The 20,775-nt window shown below is 43.4% G+C and overlaps 1 protein-coding gene and 1 long non-coding RNA gene across 2 annotated transcripts in view; one reads left to right on the forward strand and one right to left on the reverse strand.

Annotated features, from left to right (window-relative positions):
- Window positions 1-20,775, forward strand: part of ankrd13b (ankyrin repeat domain 13B) — a 219,567-nt gene that overhangs the window by 90,529 nt on the left and 108,263 nt on the right. The window lies entirely within an intron of this gene.
- Window positions 309-5,034, reverse strand: LOC117508257. The gene is made up of 3 exons (XR_004560031.1): window positions 5,022-5,034; window positions 3,286-3,293; window positions 309-386 (listed from the first exon to the last, which is right to left on the reverse strand). It is a non-coding gene; the product is annotated as an uncharacterized LOC117508257 (long non-coding RNA).

Raw genomic sequence — 20,775 nt, forward strand, 5'->3', positions numbered from 1 at the left:
CAGATCAGTTATGTTTAGGTCTCTTATTGCTTTATTGTTATTTTAAATTTTAAGGAGCTCAGAAAAGTATGAAGCAGCAAGGTTATGGAGAGCTTTGAATGTTACACCCCTGTCACACTTTGACGATTTAGCCAGTGTATGCCAACCATTTTAAAAGTGCTGGTTAAGTTATGGGTAAGTTTTGTATAAATTAAGACCACATTGAAGCATGCAGATATATGGCGAGGACGTCAAAAATTGTTGGGCATGCACAATATTTTTGACGCATGCCAGCATATGTCTCATACATTCCACATAAGTGGGCAATAAGTTGTAGATAAGTTATGCGATTGTTGGCACACGTTACTTGTAAGTTACTCATACGTTGAAATGCATCCATTGATTGGCTGCACAGTCCTCATGCGAATAGTTCAGACTATTACAAATACTGAAATCATTCACACACGGAGTACATCTAAAGTCTTACCTGTTGGTTTCAGTGGGATTCATCATCACAGCCTGACAAAAACCTATCCACAGGAAGTGTCCAGATTTTGGAAAACAACATCTGAAAAAACTTTAGTTCCTTGTGATGGCTGAAGTTCTGTGTTTTGTCTGCCTTTGGTGCCTTTCTCATTCTGAACAAGAGAAGACTGGCACTCTAATCCACAACAAGACAATTATTTTAAAAGTTGAAAGAGTCACAGCATCTCATTCATTCACATCAGCGTTAATCACAGACATCAGTTGATTCTTCAGCATTCTGCGCACCATGAAAGTAAATTTCATAATCCACCAAGACAAAAATAAAATTAAAAAATGTTACAACCCCAATTCCAGTGAAGTTGGGACGTTGTGTAAAATGTAAATAAAAACAGAATACAATGATTTGCAAATCCTCTTCAACGTATATTCAATTGAATACACCACAAAGACAAGATATTTAATGTTCAAACTGATAAACTTTATTGTTTTTGTGCAAATATTTGCTCATTTTGAAATGGGTGCCTGCAACACATTTCCAAAAAGTTGGGACAGTGGTATGTTTACCACTGTGTCACATCGTAGAGAAGCTTGAATCTTCGACTGGACTGGGTTGCTTGACGCAAGGACGTTTCGCTTCAAATCGCAGAAGCTTCCTCAGCTAAAATTCTTGCTCTGGTGGTCTGACTTCTGTCTTGACTCTTGTAGAGAAGAAATCAGAAGACACAAAAGGTGGAGTTTTAAACCTAACCAGACCACTCCTACCGAGAGGCAGACTGCTATAGGCTAGTGACTAAACAATAGCTCTAATTAGCACCTATTGTGCTCTAGTTAGCACCCTCCTAATGACAGGGCAGCTGTCGCTCCTAATGATGGGACGGACCCTCTCCTGATGGCTCCCTTGATGACTCTGCTGATGACGTGAATGACTCATTACCATGAACAAAAGACTGAAACTGCTTTGACCTGAGTACCCCATTGTAAACGGGATAAAGCGTGTCTCAGAACCCCTCCGTGGTTAAGGCTGGGTTTCAAACGTTTCACAAAGAATGCCTCCTTGACCCCTCTCTCAAACCATTTCTTCTCTCTGGCTAATATTTTAACTTCCTTGTCACGTCACCTTTCCTTCTAAGAACACTCAGTAAGCATTTATAAACTGAGGACACTGATTGTTGAAGCTTTGTATGTGGAATTCTTTCCCATTCTTGTTTGATGCATGACTTCAGTTGTTCAACAGTCCGGGGTCTCTGTTGTCATATTTTACACTTCATAATGTGCCACACATTTTCAGTGGGTGACAGGTCTGGACTAGAGGCAGGCCAGTCTAGTACCCACACTCTTTTACTATGAAGCCACACTGTTGTAACACGTGCAGAATGTAGCTAGGCATTGTCTTGCTGAAATAAGCAGCGACGTCCCTGAAAAAGACATTGCTTGGATGGCAGCATGCTGTGGTTCAACCTCTTCTTAAAAAAACCTCACCTGGACTCGTCAGTTTTATCCAATTTTAGACCTGTGTCTCATCTGCCATTTCTGTCTAAGGTTTTAGAAAAGGTTGTCTTTTTACAGGTACAATCATTTTTAGAAGACAATCACATCCTTGAAAAATTGTAATCCGGGTTTAGATCACGACACAGCACTGAGTCAGTACTTTTAAAAGTTCATATTGACATCACTTTGTCGGTGGATGCAGGGAATCCTGCTGTGCTGGTTCTGTTGCACCTCACAGCAGCCTTTGATACTGTGGATCACACAGTACTTGTTTCCCGGTTAGAACATTTTATTGGCATTCAGGTTATGGCACTTAAGTGGTTTAGATCATATTTAGCTGAAAGGAGCTTTTCTGTCATGATTGGGTACCTCTTTTCATCAACTGCTCCTCTGTGCTGTGGAGTGCCGCAGGGTTTTGTCCTTGGGCCTATTCTATTTTCTTTGTACATTCTGCCATTGGGGTCAGTTATAACCCAGCACAACCTGTCCTTTCATTGTTATGCAGATGATCTGCAAATCTATATGCCTGTGAGGACTAATGGAGGTGATGCTTTGTCATCATTATTTAATTGTATTCGCGATGTAAAGCAGTGGCTGTCCCAAAACGTCCTTTACCTGAATGATGGTAAAACGGAGATCATGGTGTTTGAGCGCTTTGGCATACCAAATGTGGTAACACCAAATTTTAGTTCTTTGGCTAACTATGTAAAACCAGCTGTCAAGAATTTGGGAGTGATATTTGACAGCTGTTTGAGGTTCGATCAACAGATAAACTGTTGTCAAAGCTAGTTTTTTCCAGCTTCACCGTTTGGCTAAAATAAAGCACTTCCTCAGTAGGCGTGATCTTGAGACAGCCATTCATGCTTTCATCAGCTCCAGACTTGATTATTGCAATGCACTTTATTCTGGCATTAATCAGTTGTCTCTTGCACGTCTCCAATTGGTGCAGAATGCTACTGCTCGTCTTTTAACAAACACTTTTAGACGTGAACATATTACGCCCGTCCTGTACTCACTCCACTGGCTTGCAGTTCATTTTAGAATGGGTTTTAAAAATTTTAATTTTGTTTTAAAGCTATTTATGGCCTTATATTCTGTTTTTATTTACATTTTACACAACGTCAAAATGTCATTGGAATTGGGGTTGTCAATTACTCGGTTTGGCCTCTGTGTTGAGGGGAGAGGCCGTGTGACAGCGTACGCTCGCTCGATGATGTGCTTCTCAATATTTACGTGTTCCGCCTGCCAAACAAAAGGGTTCTGGTGGCAGTGGAAATGCAAACCAAGCCACACTTAACCATTCCAACCCGTACCATACCATGCGGTACTAACCTGAACCACTCCGTGGAAACGAGGCTGTCAGCATACACTGGCTAAATCTTCATGGTGTGACAGCTGAATAACCTATTCAGCGTATCCAGCATATTTTACATTTTTCATACGTCTGCATACACTGGCTAAATCATCAAGGTGTGACAGGGCCCCCAGAATCAAGATTTGGACGTTAATATGGAAATAAACTGACAGCCAGTGAAGTTGCTTCAGGACAATGGGGATGTTTTGTAAGGGTGGGGCTCTGGAAATGATGCGAACAGCTGAGTTCTGATCCAGCTGAAGTTTATGAAGGGATTTGTACAATAGACCACAGAATAGGGCATTGCAGTAATCAGGACGGGATGTGACAAGCATTGACCAATATGGCAGTACTGTTGAGGGAGAGTGATGACTGGAGCCAGTTAGTATTGCAGAGGTGAAAATAAGCATCTCCTTTGCATGGAGTTGACCACCAGCCAGACGCCATCAAATGTGAGCATTTACCCTCTCAAGTCGGTTACGAACTGCAGTCAGGTTGAGACCCCGATGAGGATAACATGCATGCAGATGAGCTTCCCTGAGATGGTTTCTGACAGTTTGTGCAGAAATTCTTTGGTTCTGAAAACCGATTGTTGCAGCAGCTGTCCAAGTGACTTGTCTCGGATGACCTTGGAGATGAACATGCTGGATGTGGACGTCCTGGGCTGGTGTGGTTACATGTGGTCTGTGGTTGTGAGGCCGGTGGAATGTATTACCAAATTCTCTGAAAGGCCTTTGGAGACAGCTTATGGTAGAGAAATGAGCATTCAACATCCAGGCAACAGCTCTGTTCCTTCAGTCAGCATGCCAACTGGATGCTGCATCAAAACCTGCGACATCTGTGGCATTGTGCTGTGTGATAAAACTGAACATTTTAATGACCTTTTATTGTGGCCAGCCTAAGGCACACCTGTGCAATAAACATGCTGTCTAATCAGCATCTTGATATGCCACACCTGTGAGTTGGGATGGATTATCTCTGCAAAGGAGAAGTGCTCACTTACATAGATTTAGACAGATTTGTGAACAATATTTGAGAGAAATAAGTCTTTTGTGTATATAGAAAATGTTTTAGATCTTTGAATTCAGCTCATGAAAATTGGGAGAAAAACAAAAGTGTTGCATTTAGAATTCCTTCCTCTCATTTCTCATTCAGCTCATTGACAGGGTTAAAATTACACCTTTGGAGAGTTAAATAAAACCCGTAGAGCTGAATCAATGTGATGTGTGATGAACTCTTAACCCCAGTGCTTTGCAAGGTCCAACACAGAAAACTCTGAAGAGTTTGCAATTTTAACACTAGTTTTTTACTGTGTAGCGTTCTTTTACCAAGACAGGAGCTGCTGTAATTTGGGCATGACTTGAGAGCGTAAGTTTCTCAGATGTTTGAGTTCAGCAGGCTGTTCTCACGTTCTGCACAGTGTCTTCTGACAGCATCCTGCCATCGTACTGACCTGTCTTCTACATCCTCCCTTTTGTGTAAACACACCAGTGCAATATTTTCACCACCTTTCCTTCCTTTGTCTCCACATATCTGCTTCACCTCATTCTTGTTAGCATCCTTATTGTGCTCCTCTCCCTCCTTCAATCCCTCCTGTCTTTATGTTACATTTGTCCACCTCTGGTGTCAAAAATAACTGTACAGCTGTAAAATATATTTAAACTAATAATCTGCAACATTACCCAGCAGACAGTTAAGGGGAGGAAGAGACAACCTGACAGCTGTGACACAGCACAAGTGCCATAAAAAGTAGTGCAGCCCCATGGTTTTTATTCCCTCACCTATCACACTTTCTCTCCATGTCTTCTTCAACTCCCAAGCTCCGGTGAAGAAAAATGAAGCCAATGTAAAATCTCCCTTGTATGCTTTGCTCATGTTCCTTGAATGGCCACTTGAGGCTGGCTCCAAAAGATTCAATATTCAAGAACTTTATTGTCAGTGTGTGACAACCCCAGAGGTTCTTTTAAAGTCTGAAGGCATAAAAGAAAAAGAATAAACATCAGCATTTAAAAGCAGAATTTAAAGGGTTAACAATTAGAGGTGGAAAACTGGCTTCAAAAAATAAAAGTCTAACCACATATTTGTTCCATCTTCCTAATAAACCAGTTGATTGTAATTAATTCAGCTCTTCAGGCAGGTGGATGAGCTAATTATTGATCACCTGCTTTAGGTGCACAGGTAGAAACAATACCTGGGAGGGCTTTTAGTTTCTGAAGTCATTCCACCTCTGTTAACAATACAGTAAATAAATACAACAACAAATACACAAATATAAATAAATACATAAATACACAAAAAACAAAAAACACTGGAATAAAAATATATATTGAAAATATTGGCAAGATGACATATAGTATAGTGTTAAGGGCCTTTCACATTGAACACGTCAGAAGCTTCATGCAATGCATACCAATGCTTTAACGCGTCCGACGCGTGACTTCAGACGCTTCACTTCGGAAGCGGAAGGGGGTGGAGATTGCTACGTCACACTCGCCATCTTGAATTTGCGTTGCCTGAACCACAAAAACAGCAGTAGAACGATTCTCCCATCGCCCTGGGGGAAGCTTTTTTTCAGCTACTTTTCGGAGTGACGCCGACCGAGGGAGGACCGACGACTTGGTGGGATATTGATTGAACCGCGACAGCGGGCCGACCCGCACGGAGAAGCCGGACTTCAGGCATCATTCCTGGGCAGACCGAGGCAGGCAGCCGGGTGGATGGAGCAGACCCACTCAGTCCGAAATCTCCCACTTGTTGGATATATGCAAAGTCCCAGTTTGCCCAATGGAGTTTAGTTCTGCAGCTTTATCGAGGTGAGAATAATATTAAAATAAAACATGACATTTTCACTGCTGTGACGGTTTAATGATCGGCTAACGTTAGCTTAGCTTTTTAGCACAGTTGATCTGAGTGAACGCTTTAATTTGTAAATGGTTCAGTCTTTTTTATTTTTACCAAATAAAGCTACAGCTTTTTTCGGAGACCACAAAAGCTCAACTTTAAATAACTTTTTTCTGGCATTTTTTAAAATCTTTTTTTTTCTTTTTTTTTCTTTTTTTTAATATATAAACTGTTTAGTGTTTCTTTATATTTAAAGAAATATTTTTATTTGTCCCAATCAGGAACATTTGCTGTGCAGACAACCAAACTTCCATTGATGAGCTGAACACCTTGAAGTCCAGTCGAAAGAAAACATCTCTGCTCTTCAAAATAGGACAAAAGTGTCTTCAGCAACACCACCAGAGTTCAAAGCTGCAGAAGAGACCTTCATCTGGTCCTGTGAATCCAGCATTACATCACCTACTTCTAAATAAAAGGCTCTTTCAACAGCAACTATTTTATTATTTTTTTAAAAAGCTGTTTTATTTTATATTTTAACAATAAATGAACGGATCATTAAAAATATCCACGAATCAAAGTCAAAAGACATTTGCACAGGTAGAAGCTCTCCACTTATTGCGCTCACATTCATATTTTAGAAATGACTCTGTCCTGATAACAACATTAAAGGCAATTACATATCTTGGCAAAATTACAAGTTGAAATGGCCATTTAAAAAAAATTCATCATGAGGTTTATGTCACAGAAATCCTACTTTACAATCATACTGCAGTCATTGTTAAATTATTTCCTGTTGCATTTATAATAAACATTTGTATTTATTTACAGTGTCTGTTTTTCTGGTTGAAATGAGATATAAATAATCTACCAGACTTAAAAAAAAATGTACAAATTTCCATGTTATTTTGTCTAAAAATAAATGTCAGAGGTTCCTTATGTTAAACAAGAAATTATCTAATCTGAAATAACAGGTGGTTTTAATTTACAGATGAAAGGTTTCTAAAGAACCATTTATTGATTTATTTAGCTATTTTAATTGCAAGTGTTCTAAACTTTTTTTTTTAACACTAATCAGAAATTCTGAGGTAACAAACAACAAAAAACATTTCCAAGGATTTTTCTTCAGAAAACTGCTCCATAGATCAGTGGTTTCTGCACCAGTCTGTTTTGTACAGATCAGTGGTTTCTGCACTGATCCGTTTTGTACAGATCAGTGGTTTCTGCACCGTTCTGTTTTGTACAGATCAGTGGTTTCTGCCACTAGTCTTCCGTGTTTTAGCCCGACGCGTCGTTCCTATTGGACAGCGCGAAGCTACGTCACAGCTCAGAGCGTCGGAAGTTGGATTGGGTTGAACTTTGACCGCGTCAGCCTGCTGACAAGCGGCAATGCACGCTCCCGTCAGAAGCGTCGGTTTTGCTCTGCTTTTGACACAACGCTTCTGACGCATCTAAAAAGCAATGCATCTCATTGAAAATAATGCTTTTTAGACCCATGTTTGACGCATTTGACGCTTCCAATGCGTTCAGTGTGAAAGCCCCATTAAGTGTTCAAATAACCAGCAGAGATTATTATTGTTACCTCCACCACCAAAGTTGGGCAGAGGTTATGTTTTCACCCCTGTTTATTGTTCTGCTTGTGAACAGTGTGGAGCCCACAATTGACAAGATTCATATCCTGATAGGCAAAAAGTGATGCAAATTTGAAGGTCAAAGTCAATTAAACTCTTAACATTGAATGAATATTCAAAAAAGATCTAATTTCTTTCATATTTGGCAGCTTTATGTAGGATGGTATCCTTCATTGACTGACAAATTTTGATCCAGATCTGATCCAGATTATAGATTTTGTGGCCATTTAAATATAAAGTTGAAAACCCTATTTAATGTATATTTGACATTGTATCTTAATCAAAAATACCCCAGTCACTCTCATATTTGAAATTGAGGTGCAGACTGGCACTCACTATCGCCTGACAAAGTTTGATCCGGATCTGATCCGGATTGTGGATTTTGTGAACATTTGAATTTAAAACTGAAAAGCCCATTTCATGTACATTTTGCATCATATCAAATCAAAAGTGCCTCAAACACTCTCATTTCTGACAATGTGGTGCAAACTGGCACTCTCAGTGAACAGACTGCATCTGATCTGTATTGCAGATTTAGCAGATATTTGACATTAACATTGAAAAGTCATTTTGATATATATTTTGTATTCTGTCTTATGAAAAGCCACTTCTCGCAAGACTTTGACCTTGAAAATTTTATCCAAGGTAAAAATTTGCAAAATTGGAAACAGCATACATATACCAGTCTGCAGTAAGTCTAATGCTCTCTATGGTGCATTTATAAATATTGGCCAGTGGCTTCTGGTGAAGGCTAGCTTTCCTTAGCCTTCTTACAAAGCAGATGAGTTAGTATAACAGTGCCCCTAGGTTGTGAGTGTTTTTGCTTACTGCTTGAAGCTGAGGACTCTCTCCATGACTTCTGCTTTGATCGTTACTGGACCTTGAGTGGTGTTTTTAGTGGTCTTGAAATCGACAATGCTTCTCTTGGTCTTTTTGGTGTTTATGACCAGGTTGTTGGTATCACACTATACTGCCAGGCTCTGAACCTCCTCACTGTGTGCAGTGTTTTTGTTAATTGATACAAGCCCATTGACAGTCTTATCCTCCACAAATTTCACAATAATTGTTGATTCATGGCTGGGTTGACAGTCAAGGGTGAAAAGTGCATAGAGGAGAGGACCTAGCACACAGCCCTGTGGCACACCAGAGCTCAAGGTGAGGATGAAAGTTGTGTGCTTGCCCAACCTGACTGACGAGAGGCAGTTGGTGAGAAACTCCAGGAACCAGTTGCTTGTGGAAGGAGTTAGTCCTGGTGCGTAGAGTTTGTTGATCAACTTTCTTGGTACGATAGTGTTAAACACCAAGCTTTAGTCAATGAACAGCATCTTACCATTGGTAGTAGGCTTTTCCAGGTGTGAAAGTCCAGCACGCTCAGTCGATATGTTTGCCCAGTGGGCACAGAGTCTTTGATGTGGGTGATTGCCAAACATTTAAAGCTCTTTGCAATGACAGGGGTGAGGGTGATAGGTTAGTAGTAGTAGTCATTAAGGAAAGTGCATATGCTGTGGAAAGTGTATAAGAGAGAAGATATATATGTGTTTAAATACTTCCTCTAATTATTCAGCACAGGCCTGGAGCACAAGTCTTTGTACCCTCGAAAGACCTGCTGCTTTTTTTTTATGTTGATGTAACAGACTACACGCTGTACCTCGTGTTTATAGGACAAGAGCCTGTGAGCCTCCCGCTTGTTTGAAGCTGACTGGAGGCTGGTTATTGTCTTCGTCAAACCAAGCAAAAGAAAAAAACATTAAGCTCTTCTGCGAGGTTGGCATTGTTAGCCGATGTATTGTATAGCTTTCTTCTTTTCATAATCCGTGATTGATGTGATGCCATGCCATATCTGCTGTGGCATGGAATTATTGTCAAAGTCCTCTGCAATATACTGTTTATATTACCTAGTTGCCATAAGTTCAACCATTTTTGTCATTTCTGAGTATGTTATTGCTAATATCTGAGATAATATAGCTTGTTGTATGGCTAATTGTACAAACAGTTCACCTAAGAAGTCAGTGTGCCAGTATTTCAGTTGAGAGACTAAACAAGTATTATTTAATTTGTAAGTATTATTTGACTTGTATGTTAGCATTACTAACAGTAATTTTCAGGTATTGAGAGCTTGGTGACATTATCTCCACTGTTATTCCACAGTTACTGAGGCAATAATCCTGTCATAATTCTGAATGCCCCCCGTTATGAAAACCACTGTACAGTCCACAAAAAAATATATATATGAGAGAGAGAAAACTGACCCACCTTTCGTCAAAAAAGTGACAGCTGCCAATCAAAATCGGCAACGTCACTAAGCCCCGCCCCCTCTATGACGTCATAGCCAATCAGAATCGATGACGTCACTATGTCCCGCCCCTAAGCCCCTCCCCTAGTCCCGCCTCCAAGCCCCGCCCCTTATGACGTCACAGCCAATCATAATCGATGACGTCATTATGCCCCGCCCCTAAGCCCCGCCCCTGATCCCGCCTCCGAGCCCCCGCCCCTTATGACGTCACATCCAATCAGAGTCGATGACGTCAGTATGTCCCGCCCCTAAGCCCCGCCCCCAGCTCCTCCCCTAGTTCCGCCCCTGGCTCCTCCCCTAGCCCCACCCCCAAGCTCCTCCCCTAACCCCGGCCAAGCACCGCCTCCAAGCCATACCTCCCCTCCCACCCAGGGTCTAATATTTTAATGTCATTTTATTTCATGAATTAAAGAATGATTAAAAATACCTAGATCTTTTTAATGTATTAAAGAATTAACTAATTCTGAAATAATTAAACATAAATCACTGTCTATTATTTAATGCCCCTTTAATATCTTTAATTCTTAAATTATTACGTTTCCTTTTCTGTTTTTTAATTCGTAAATTAAAGAAGGGGAACAAATACCCGTCTCTCTCGGCTGTAAGTCTTTGCAGCAAGACGGTCAAATACCCACGCATAGAGCCGCTCGCGGAAACATGACCCCACGGCTGTAAAACCTGTTGCAGACGCTGTGTCTGTGTGAGTGCGTGTGTGTGTGCGTGTGTGTGTGTGTGTGTGTGTGTGTGTGTGTGTGTGGCGGGACACCCGCTGAGCGGAGATGCTGCCCCGAGGTGATGAACCCGAAGAACAATAAACAATGCTCCTTATCACTCACGCCAGATGATGTTTTCTTTTAAGATATTAGCCGATCGATCATGGGGCGCGGGACACCCGCTGAGCGGAGATGCTGCCCCGAGCCCGAACAATAAACAATGCTCCTTATCACTTACGCCAAACGGTGTTTTTAGAGCAAAAGGTAAGGAATTACGCCCCGCGGACGAAGAAGGGTTTAAAAATCCCCTTTCGACGATAGAGTGACATACAGCATTCACCATGGCGAGACGAACTCCGATCCTCCGCTACATCTGCGAGACCCCGGTTAACATCACCATGACAACAGAAGGCTCGCTTGCCCCAAAAAAAGCGAGAATGTACGTCAGCCGTCTGAGCCAGCCGATACCGGAGGAAGATCTGACGTACAGCCTGGAGGGGCACGAACGTTTAACTTACACGTTCGACCCGTATTATGCCCAAGTAAGTTTCTTCACTCTGGCCGAGGGTGAGACTGCCACTCGAGGAACCCCACGGGTGGCGCTTACTTCCGCCGATTGGGGTGTCTTCTCCGCGGCGGCGGGCTCGATGATTCGCGACACGGTCAACCCTGAACCTCCAGGAGATCGGACGCCGGAAAAGAAGAAAACACGCTTCCAACTCACCTGGCTCAGCGCCCAGGGGCCTCGCTATAGGGTGATATTCCAGCGTGGACCTCCTGACACTGTCTCTGAGGGTGAAATTAAGTTGGAGCGGGTTAGTGCCAGCGGCCACGTCAGAAGCGTCACAGCTGCGGCTGAGAGCTGGCATGAGATGTTCAACACCTGCAACGACAGGATTACGGGCCTCTTTACAAGGTGCCTGGCCTGGAGGGACGTTATCGAAGTCCGAAAAAACTTGGCCCCTCTTTTTACTTTAAAAAAAAAAAAAAAAAAAAAAAAAAAAAAAAAAAACTCTGACGTAGCTCCTCCCCGCATGCACGGGGATTTCTATAAAAACCAGGGGACCACATCTCATTCAAGCATCGGACGACGAACCAGCATGAGCTCCTCAACCTCTCCCATTGCAGCGGCCGACGACATCGCTTGTGACTGCGCGCTCGACTGTGGAAGAGACCAGCCCTCTCTGAGCCAGGCTTCACGGACCCGCGGTGGGTACGAGAGCCCGTGGGGAGTTCAGCTCGAGGCGGTCTGGGGCGAGATCCATCCTTCTCACGCGCTTTCCAGCCCGGGAGGCGTGGGGTCTCTTCCCGCTGTCACGGAGGCCGCGAGTCCGCGGGAGGTACAAGACCTGGAGCCGTCTGAGAAATACGCCACATCTTTCGCATCTGACCGGCCTGACGGGTTCCTGTCAGAGGAATTCCTGAAAACGGTGAAAGTCGGCGTGGCACACTTACTTTTGGCTGTGATCAAAAGTTACAGACAAAAACTCTGTTACGGGTGTGAGATCGATCACCCCAGCCAGCGCCAGCACGAGTGCCTGGACCCGTTAAATGAATATTTCTTTACCGGACATTTTGAGAGATTAATGGTGAGACTCTGGAGACCGACCTTCATCCCGGCTGTGGTAAAGCTCCTAGCCCAGCGCTTCCTCAACCCATCGGCTGCGAGGGTTCAGGGGGTGGTAGAAAACATCCTCACTGAGCTGAAATACACTGATAATTTTGAAGCAAAGATCAACGAACTGTACACATGTTTCGGTGAAGACGCAGATCTCGACCTGGAGGGGATGGTAGCCGTCTATAACCCAGACGACTGAAGAAAAACCTGCTTTTTTTTGTTTGTTTTTTTGTTTTTTTTTAAATATCATTATATTGTTTTACAGTCATGGGTAATTGTGTGATGATTCTCTTTCAAAGCTTGCGGGAAGTTTATATTATACGTGGACTCTCGTATAAGCTGGAGCGGGTAGTCATTCGCAGGCTGGAGATCCCAGACGCACCGCCTTTATGCGCTATGGAGAGGGTCTTCGACGTTATCAGACGTCGCCCCGGGCCCGGAGTCTGGACAGATCATATCTACAGCGCGGCTCTCCATTCATCTGAAAAATCTCTGTACGATGCATCTGCTTACATTCTACACTCTGTTTGTGGATGTGATAGCGTGCCGGGTGAAACAGATGGGGGTGTCCAGAGGGGAGATTGTTCCTACACTTTTACAGCTGAATACTGAAATAAACCGTAAATGCGGGGGAGATGTATTACTGAGAGTTTTCCAGTTTTGTACGTGAACGTATACTTTTTTCCTTCACGTATGCTGTGTTTAATAAACATGAACAATTGTTTTTTCTCTGTGTGTGACTTTAATGAATGTAATAAAGCACATATTCTAAACCTTATACAGCCTGTGTTCTTTCCTATAATATTGTTGAAAACGGGTGAAATGTTTTTCATATTGCAAGACAGAGTCATACAAACGAGGTTTTGGTGGAAAAAAGGTGCTCGTATGAATTAATGAGGGGTTTTAACACGGTCTCATTAAAAGCTCGAGGCTGCTCTGTGAGCGCTCTCCGCGGTGCTGAATCAGAGTTCAATTTAACGTTTCCAAGAGCTCCTATTTAAAACGTATACTTTTTTCCTTCACGCATGTTGTGTTTAATAAACATGAACAATTGCTTTTTTCTCTGTGCGTGACTTTAATGAATGTAATAAAACACATATTCTAAACCTTATACAGCCTGTGTTCTTTCCTATAATATTGTTGAAAAAGGGTGAAATGTTTTTCATATTGCAAGACAGAGTCATACAAACGAGGTTTTGGTGGAAAAAAGGTGCTCGTATGAATTAATGAGGGGTTTTAACACGGTCTTATTAAAAGCTCGAGGCTGCTCTGTGAGCGCTCTCCGCGGTGCTGAATCAGAGTTCAATTTAAAACAAAAGACTAATATTTATGGTCGCTAAAACATATAAAAATGCAAAAGGACTATCCGGTTCATCATTCTGAAGAGATCCGTCTTAAAAGATGGGTGATGAGGGTTTAATGAAGGATGTATATTATAGTCCGGTAAATCCGGGGAGTTTTGGAGGGCCGGAGCGTTTACGCAGGGCTCTGCATGATCAACACAGCTCTAAAATTCGTATGAAGCATATCAGAGATTTCCTGTCGGGGGAAGATGCATACACATTACACAAACCTGCCAGGACGCATTTTCCAAGAAATAGAGTATTTGTCACAAACCCGCTTAACCAATTTCAGGCGGATTTATGCGACATGCAGGGGTTATCAGATTTTAACGACGGGTACAAGTACCTGCTGACCGTTATCGATATCTTCTCAAAAAAAAGCGTATGCCAGACCTCTGAAGTCAAAGCAAGGGCGCGAAGTCTCACAGGCCTTTGCCTCACTCTTAAAGCAGAGCGGGGTGCCTCTGAAGATGCAGACTGATGCCGGGAAAGAGTTTTTTAACAAACCGTTCAAGGATTTAATGAAAAAACACCGGATTCTACATTTTGCCACCGCAAGTGATCTGAAAGCCTCGGTTGTCGAGAGGTTTAATCGCACGCTAAAGACGAGAATGTGGAGATATTTTACTGCTAAAAACACGAGAAGATACATCGACGTCCTACCGTCTTTACTCACGGCTTATAACGAGAGTTATCATAAAAGCATTAAGATGAGGCCGAATGAGGTTAATGATCGAAATGTCGATCAAGTGTTTCAAAATTTGTATGGGGCATCCACCCTACGCAGGAGGCCTGTGAAGTGTAAATATAAGGTCGGAGATATAGTCAGGGTCTCCAAGCTCAGGGGAGTTTTTGATAAAAAATATGAACAAAGTTTTACGGATGAAATGTTCACGGTGTCAGAATGTATACAACGTACGCCGCCCGTTTATAAATTGAAAGATTATGACGGTGAGATCATTGAAGGCTCATTCTATGAACCGGAATTGCAGAAGGTTAAAATAGCAAAAGACAGACCGTATCAGGTTCAAGAAATTATTCGTGAACGTTTTACCAAGGGAAAGAAATTTGTATTTGTCAGATGGAAAAATTGGCCCGAGAAATTTAACTCCTGGGTTCCCGCGGACCAGCTGATGGCCGTATAAATATGAGAACTTCCATCTTCAACCGACATATGAGAAATGGATCGGGATCTGAAACACGGATTTTATATGACTCTGCCTTCAAACGCCAGCCTAAAAGTATTCCCGGACAACACAATTTCATGCTACCAGGTGGACTTGGCTCGACACCTGGATCTAGAGGGTGACTGGGATGTGGCGCTGACGGAAATTTGTTATCCGCACACCTGGTTAAATATCCCGGAAAAGCCTTCCTGTACGTTCCAGGTGATGAAAATTACGGGCAAGAACAAACTCGCCGTTCACTCGCGATATTTTGACACGGGATATTATGATAACTTTGAGGTTATTGCAGGGCTGATAAACCCTCGTTTGAAGACTATAGATCCGAATCTGACTTTAAAATATGACGATATCCAGAAAAAGTTTCTGTGGGAAGGAGACGGTACCAGCCAGGTATATTTTGAAGCCCCGACGGCGTACATGCTGGGGATGCACCCTAATCAATGGCTGAGATGCGGACCCGGGGTCACGAGCTGTCCCCGCTACCCCGATATAAAAGCAGGGATGTATCACCTGTTCTGTTATACAGACGTTGTACAGCCTCAGGCGGTGGGTGACGCTTTTGCTCCTCTCCTCCGAGCGTTCGAAATTGGAGGTCGTTTCGGGGAAATAATTACAAAGAAATTCAACCCCGCTTATTACATCCCGGTCTCCAAAAGACATATTGAGACAATACGCATCGAAATCAAAAGCGATCAAGATCAAACGGTGGATTTCAGATACGGTAAAGTGGTTGTGACATTACATTTTAAACCGGCGGGATAAAAAAAAATGGCTGGGGCAGCGCACAAAGCCGACATTTATAGATTTGTGCCTTACTATGAAAATCAAGTCGGGAATGGCCTTCACGGCTTCCACGGCGCTCCTGTTATGTACGGGCGCGGGCTCGGGAACATATTTTCGAAACTGTTCAAATTTGTGTCGCCGCTGATTAAACAAGGATACACGATCGCCAAACCTCACCTGAAAAACGCAGCCCGAAGCATCGCTTCCGACGTAGTGAGCCGCGTTGTTGAGAGGGCCGGACGGAGTCAGGAGCCCGAGCAGCAGCGGGGGTCCGGGATCATGGTGCTCTCAAGAAGGCCCCGGAAACGCCCCCCGGGGAAACGGGTCAAAACAGTTAAAAAGCGAAAGACCCCCGGAAAAAGCAGAACAGTTCGAAGGAAGCATAAGAAGAGGAGGTTGTCCGGGGATATTTTCTCTTAAACAATGTCTCTTTTGCGAAATAATTCCCCCGAATGCACCATGAGCGAATTGGATTTATTCGCCGTCCCCGGGACCCAGCTGTCCATCGAGCAAAGCCAATACGTTGAAGTCAGCCCGTTATCAGCCCTGACGGACATGGGCCCTATCGAGTTTTTTATCCCCGGAGACGGTGAGAGGTATTTAGACCTCAATAATACGCTGCTTTATCTGCGAATGAAAATTACAAATGCCGACGGGACTGACCTGGCTAATGACGCCCGCGTGGGCGTCATAAATTATCCTCTCAATACGATTTTCTCACAAGTCGACGTGACTCTGGGTGACCGGCTGATTTCCCAGTCCAGCGCGACGCACCCGTACAGGGCAATGATTGAGATGCTGCTGAACTTTTCCCCCGCTTCATTGAAATCGCAGTTCACGGGCGGTTTGTTTTACAAGGACACCCCGGGTCAGCACAATTCGACCGCTGTGGATGACGCGGGCCCGAATAAAGGCCTCGTGAGCAGAGCGCGCTTTAGCGCCGAATCGCGTGAATTTCAAGTTCAGGGTCCGCTGCACGCGGACATATTTTTCTGCGAGAGGCTTCTTCTGAATAACATTGATCTAAGAGTTAAATTAATTCGAGCCAGCGATGCTTTCTGCCTGATGGGGCTGGCGGCCTCCACTTTCAAGCTGAAAATTCTGGGCGCGTCCCTATTCGTTAAGAAAGTCACCGTATCCCCTGCAGTGAGATTGGGCCACTCCGCGGCTCTCATGAAAGGGAACGCCGTGTACCCGTTATCACGAATCAACGTTAAGACTTACGTGATCCCCAGCCATTCCAGGATATGCAACCAGGAGAACCTGTTTTTAGGAACCATGCCCAAATATGTGGTTCTGGGTATGGTGAATCACAATGCATTCAGTGGGAGAAGAGATCTGTCCCCGTTTGAATTTGCACACTATGACCTGGAGTACCTCGCACTCAGTCAAAACGGGAGACAGCTGCCGGCTAAAGCTTTCCAGCCTGAATTTAACAACGAACTCTGTCAGGGAGTTTTACAATCTCTACACCGCGACCGGACGACACCTCAAAGACCAGCCTCTCTGTATAGACCGGGAGGATTTTGCGCGCGGCTACGCGCTGTACGTCTTCAATTTAAACCCGGAGGAGGACAGCGGCGCTCTGAGCCCCGTCTCCACAGGCACCCTGCGACTTGAAATGAGATTCAGAGTCGCGACTCCGCATACCACCACGCTGATAGTGTACGCGTGTTATGATTCTCTCCTGGAGATTAATTCCAAGCGACAGGTCCTTGTGGATTTTTACTGATGAACACCCTGGAATTGGACGCTGTTATGAGGGGCTTAATAGGAGACCTGTTTGCCGGTGTTTTTGCGTCTGACGAGTTATTCCGGATCAAGCCGGGCCCTCCCGTATATTTCATTGTAAACACCCACCCTAGACATTTACCGGGAGAACACTGGTTAGCGCTCACCGTTGAAAAAAATGGTCGAGCCACATTTTTTGACTCATTCGGCCTCAGCCCTGACTTTGATTACTACCCTAAAAGCATCCTGCAATATCTGGAGAATCTCCCAGATGTTAAAAACATTCTGTATCACAACAAGCAGCTTCAGCACGAGTTATCCGACGTATGCGGACAACACTACGTGTATTATCTGTATAACAGAGCCAGTGGGAAGTCGTACCGGGACGTGGTGTCTTTATACTCCGAAAATACTATCGCGAACGATGATTTGGTTTCTGATTTTGTGAAAAGATATCGTTATTGCCTTAAGAAAAGCTGCAATACCTCCTGTAACCAGCTAGCAGGGCCTCTGCATGAGTTTAAATATTGTCACGGCTTGTGTTAACCGGCGTTCCTATTTTTTTATGTTTTTCCGTGTGAAAATGTAACCCCCGTCTTAGAACGCTCTCCCGATCATACCTTTAAAGTTTTATTGCGTTCGGAAAATTTAAACCCCCGTTTTTTAAACGTAGAAAGAAGCCTTGACCTTTGACCTTTGATTTTTGTATGTGTTTTTTTCGCCTGAAAACGGGGTGGATGTGTGAGAGCGGCCTTCCGATCATACCTTTAAAGTTTTAACACGTTTGCTAATGTAAACCCCCGTTTTTAAACGTAGAAAGAAGCTTTGACCTTTGATTTTTTTTTATGTGTTTTTTTTTGCCTGAAAACGGGGTGGATGTGTGAGAGCGGCCTTCCGATCATACCTTTAAAGTTTTAACGCGTTTGCATAATGTAAACCTCCGTTTTTAAACGTAGAAAGAAGCTTTGACCTTTGACCTTTGATTTTTTGTATGTGTTTTTTTCGCCTGAAAACGGGGTGGATGTGTGAGAGCGGCCTTCCGATCATACCTTTAAAGTTTTAACGCGTTTGCATAATGTAAACCCCCGTTTTTAAACCTAGAAAGAAGCTTTGACCTTTGACCTTTGATTTTTTTTATGTTTTTTTTTTCGCCTGAAAACGGGGTGGATGTGTGAGAGCGGCCTTCCGATCATACCTTTAAAGTTTTAACGCGTTTGCATAATGTAAACCTCCGTTTTTTAAACGTAGAAAGAAGCTTTGACCTTTGACCTTTGATTTTTTGTATGTGTTTTTTTCGCCTGAAAACGGGGTGGATGTGTGAGAGCGGCCTTCCGAACATACCTTTAAAGTTTTAACGCGTTTGCATAATGTAAACCCCCGTTTTTAAACGTAGAAAGAAGCTTTGACCTTTGACCTTTGATTTTTTTTATGTGTTTTTTTTCGCCTGAAAACGGGGTGGATGTGTGAGAGCGGCCTTCCGAACATACCTTTAAAGTTTTATCGCGTTTGCACGCTTTAAAACATTGTGTTAATCTTTGATCCTAAATTTTTTTTATGTTTTTTTTCGCCTGAAAACGGGGTGGATGTGTGAGAGCGGCCTTCCGATCATACCTTTAAAGTTTTATCGCGTTTGCATGATGTAAACCCCCGTTTTTAAACGTAGAAAGAAGCTTTGACCTTTGACCTTTGATTTTTTTTATGTTTTTTGTGAAAAATGTTCCGAATGTGTAGAAAATGCACCCCCGATCATACCTTTAATGTTTTTGCATCGTTGTTATTAAGTAGAGAAGTGTTGAAAGTTGTTTTTTAAACCGTATACCGAATAAAAGTGATGAAGGCCGGAGATGAGTTTCAGTCTGTGTTTTATTAGTAACAATATACAAAAACGTGACTGACTGCGATGTATTTTAAAGAATCTTGATCATAATATCCAGTCAGTTTTTAATTCGATACCCTCCTTTTATGGTGAGAAACCTTCCCAGCGTTGGAAGTCTTTTTTTTTCTTAAGTTTCTTCCTGGCCGGCGAATCGGTTAAAAGAAGGGATTCATCCGGCGAGCTGCTCCGGCCTTTTTTAAGCTTCTGAAGCTGCTCGCGGGCTTGCGGGTTTGATACGCACGCCACCGGGATGTTCCGCTCCTGTAAAATATTGAGGAACTTCACCCAGCCTGTAGGAGGGCTCGATTTCTTGAACGAGGATCCGAGATGTTTCATAAGATCTATGGCGTGAGACCCCCTCACGACTTTCCCCTTGTAAATAAATTCCCCCGACGGACTCCAGCGCGTATCACCCTTCGATAATTTCCTCATAATATATTCAGCGTTTCTACGCTCTCTGGAGGGGATATTCTTCAGGACCTCTGTGACAGTCTCATCCTCCTCCTCCTCCTCCTCCACCCCCTCCTCCTCAGGTTGCTTAGCGACGCGAGTCTCTTGCGGGGGTGAAACGCGTGATTCGAGTTCCCCCTGCTTGATCAGGGTTAAATAGCGCTGCAGCAGAGCCTCATACTTTTTAATTTTTTCATAAGGAGAGTGAGTACGTTCTTCCAGTATACCTCGCATTCGCGAGTCTAAATCATTTTCCGCCGTTTGTCTGATGTTATTTCCGCTCGGCGGAACGGAATGACTGAGTTGAAGCATCTGCTGTGGAGTGAGTAAAAACATCTTTTGCGCCGCTTTGAACGCCATTATCCTCTGGGTACTATTAGACTCGTTATAACGGGCAGGGCCGCGGCGAGCAGAGGCAGGAGAAAGCCGCCCGTCTGAATCAGCGCTCCCCGCTTCTTTTTATAACTGGTTTTTCTGTCGGCCAGAAGACGTAAAACTCTTTTTCGTTTTTTCAAGGCCCGGAATTGAGAGTCGCTCAAGGCGATATTCCCCTTTAATATATTCAAAGCGATCTCGGATAAAGTTTTCAGAAGCTCCGGCCTGCAGGTCTTCAGGCTGTGGTGACGCTCCCTCGCCCCGGCTCTGATTAGCGCTTTAAGAGCGGGGGCGTTCCTTTTTAAAAGAGAGCTCATATCCGTTTATCTTTCTGTAAATAAACTGTGGGCCACTCGTGCGGGAGTAATCCCGATCTCAGTCTGAACTGATCTGGACACTCCTGCGTGCAATCCAGTAATAAATACCCGTAAGGTACGCTCGTAGCATCATCAAGTGCCTCCAAAAAAAATTGTTTTCTGCCGGGAAACATTTGCTGAGCCAGAATGTTCATCTGTAACTTGTCTCTGGGATTTTTAAACAGCACCATATAATTACAATTCAAACTGATGGTTCGACTGTATTTCCCTTTATGAAACACGTTCTGTGTGATCATGATGACGCTCATATTCG

The sequence above is a fragment of the Thalassophryne amazonica genome, chromosome 4 (assembly GCF_902500255.1).
Source record: "Thalassophryne amazonica chromosome 4, fThaAma1.1, whole genome shotgun sequence".
NCBI classification, from domain to species: domain Eukaryota; kingdom Metazoa; phylum Chordata; class Actinopteri; order Batrachoidiformes; family Batrachoididae; genus Thalassophryne; species Thalassophryne amazonica.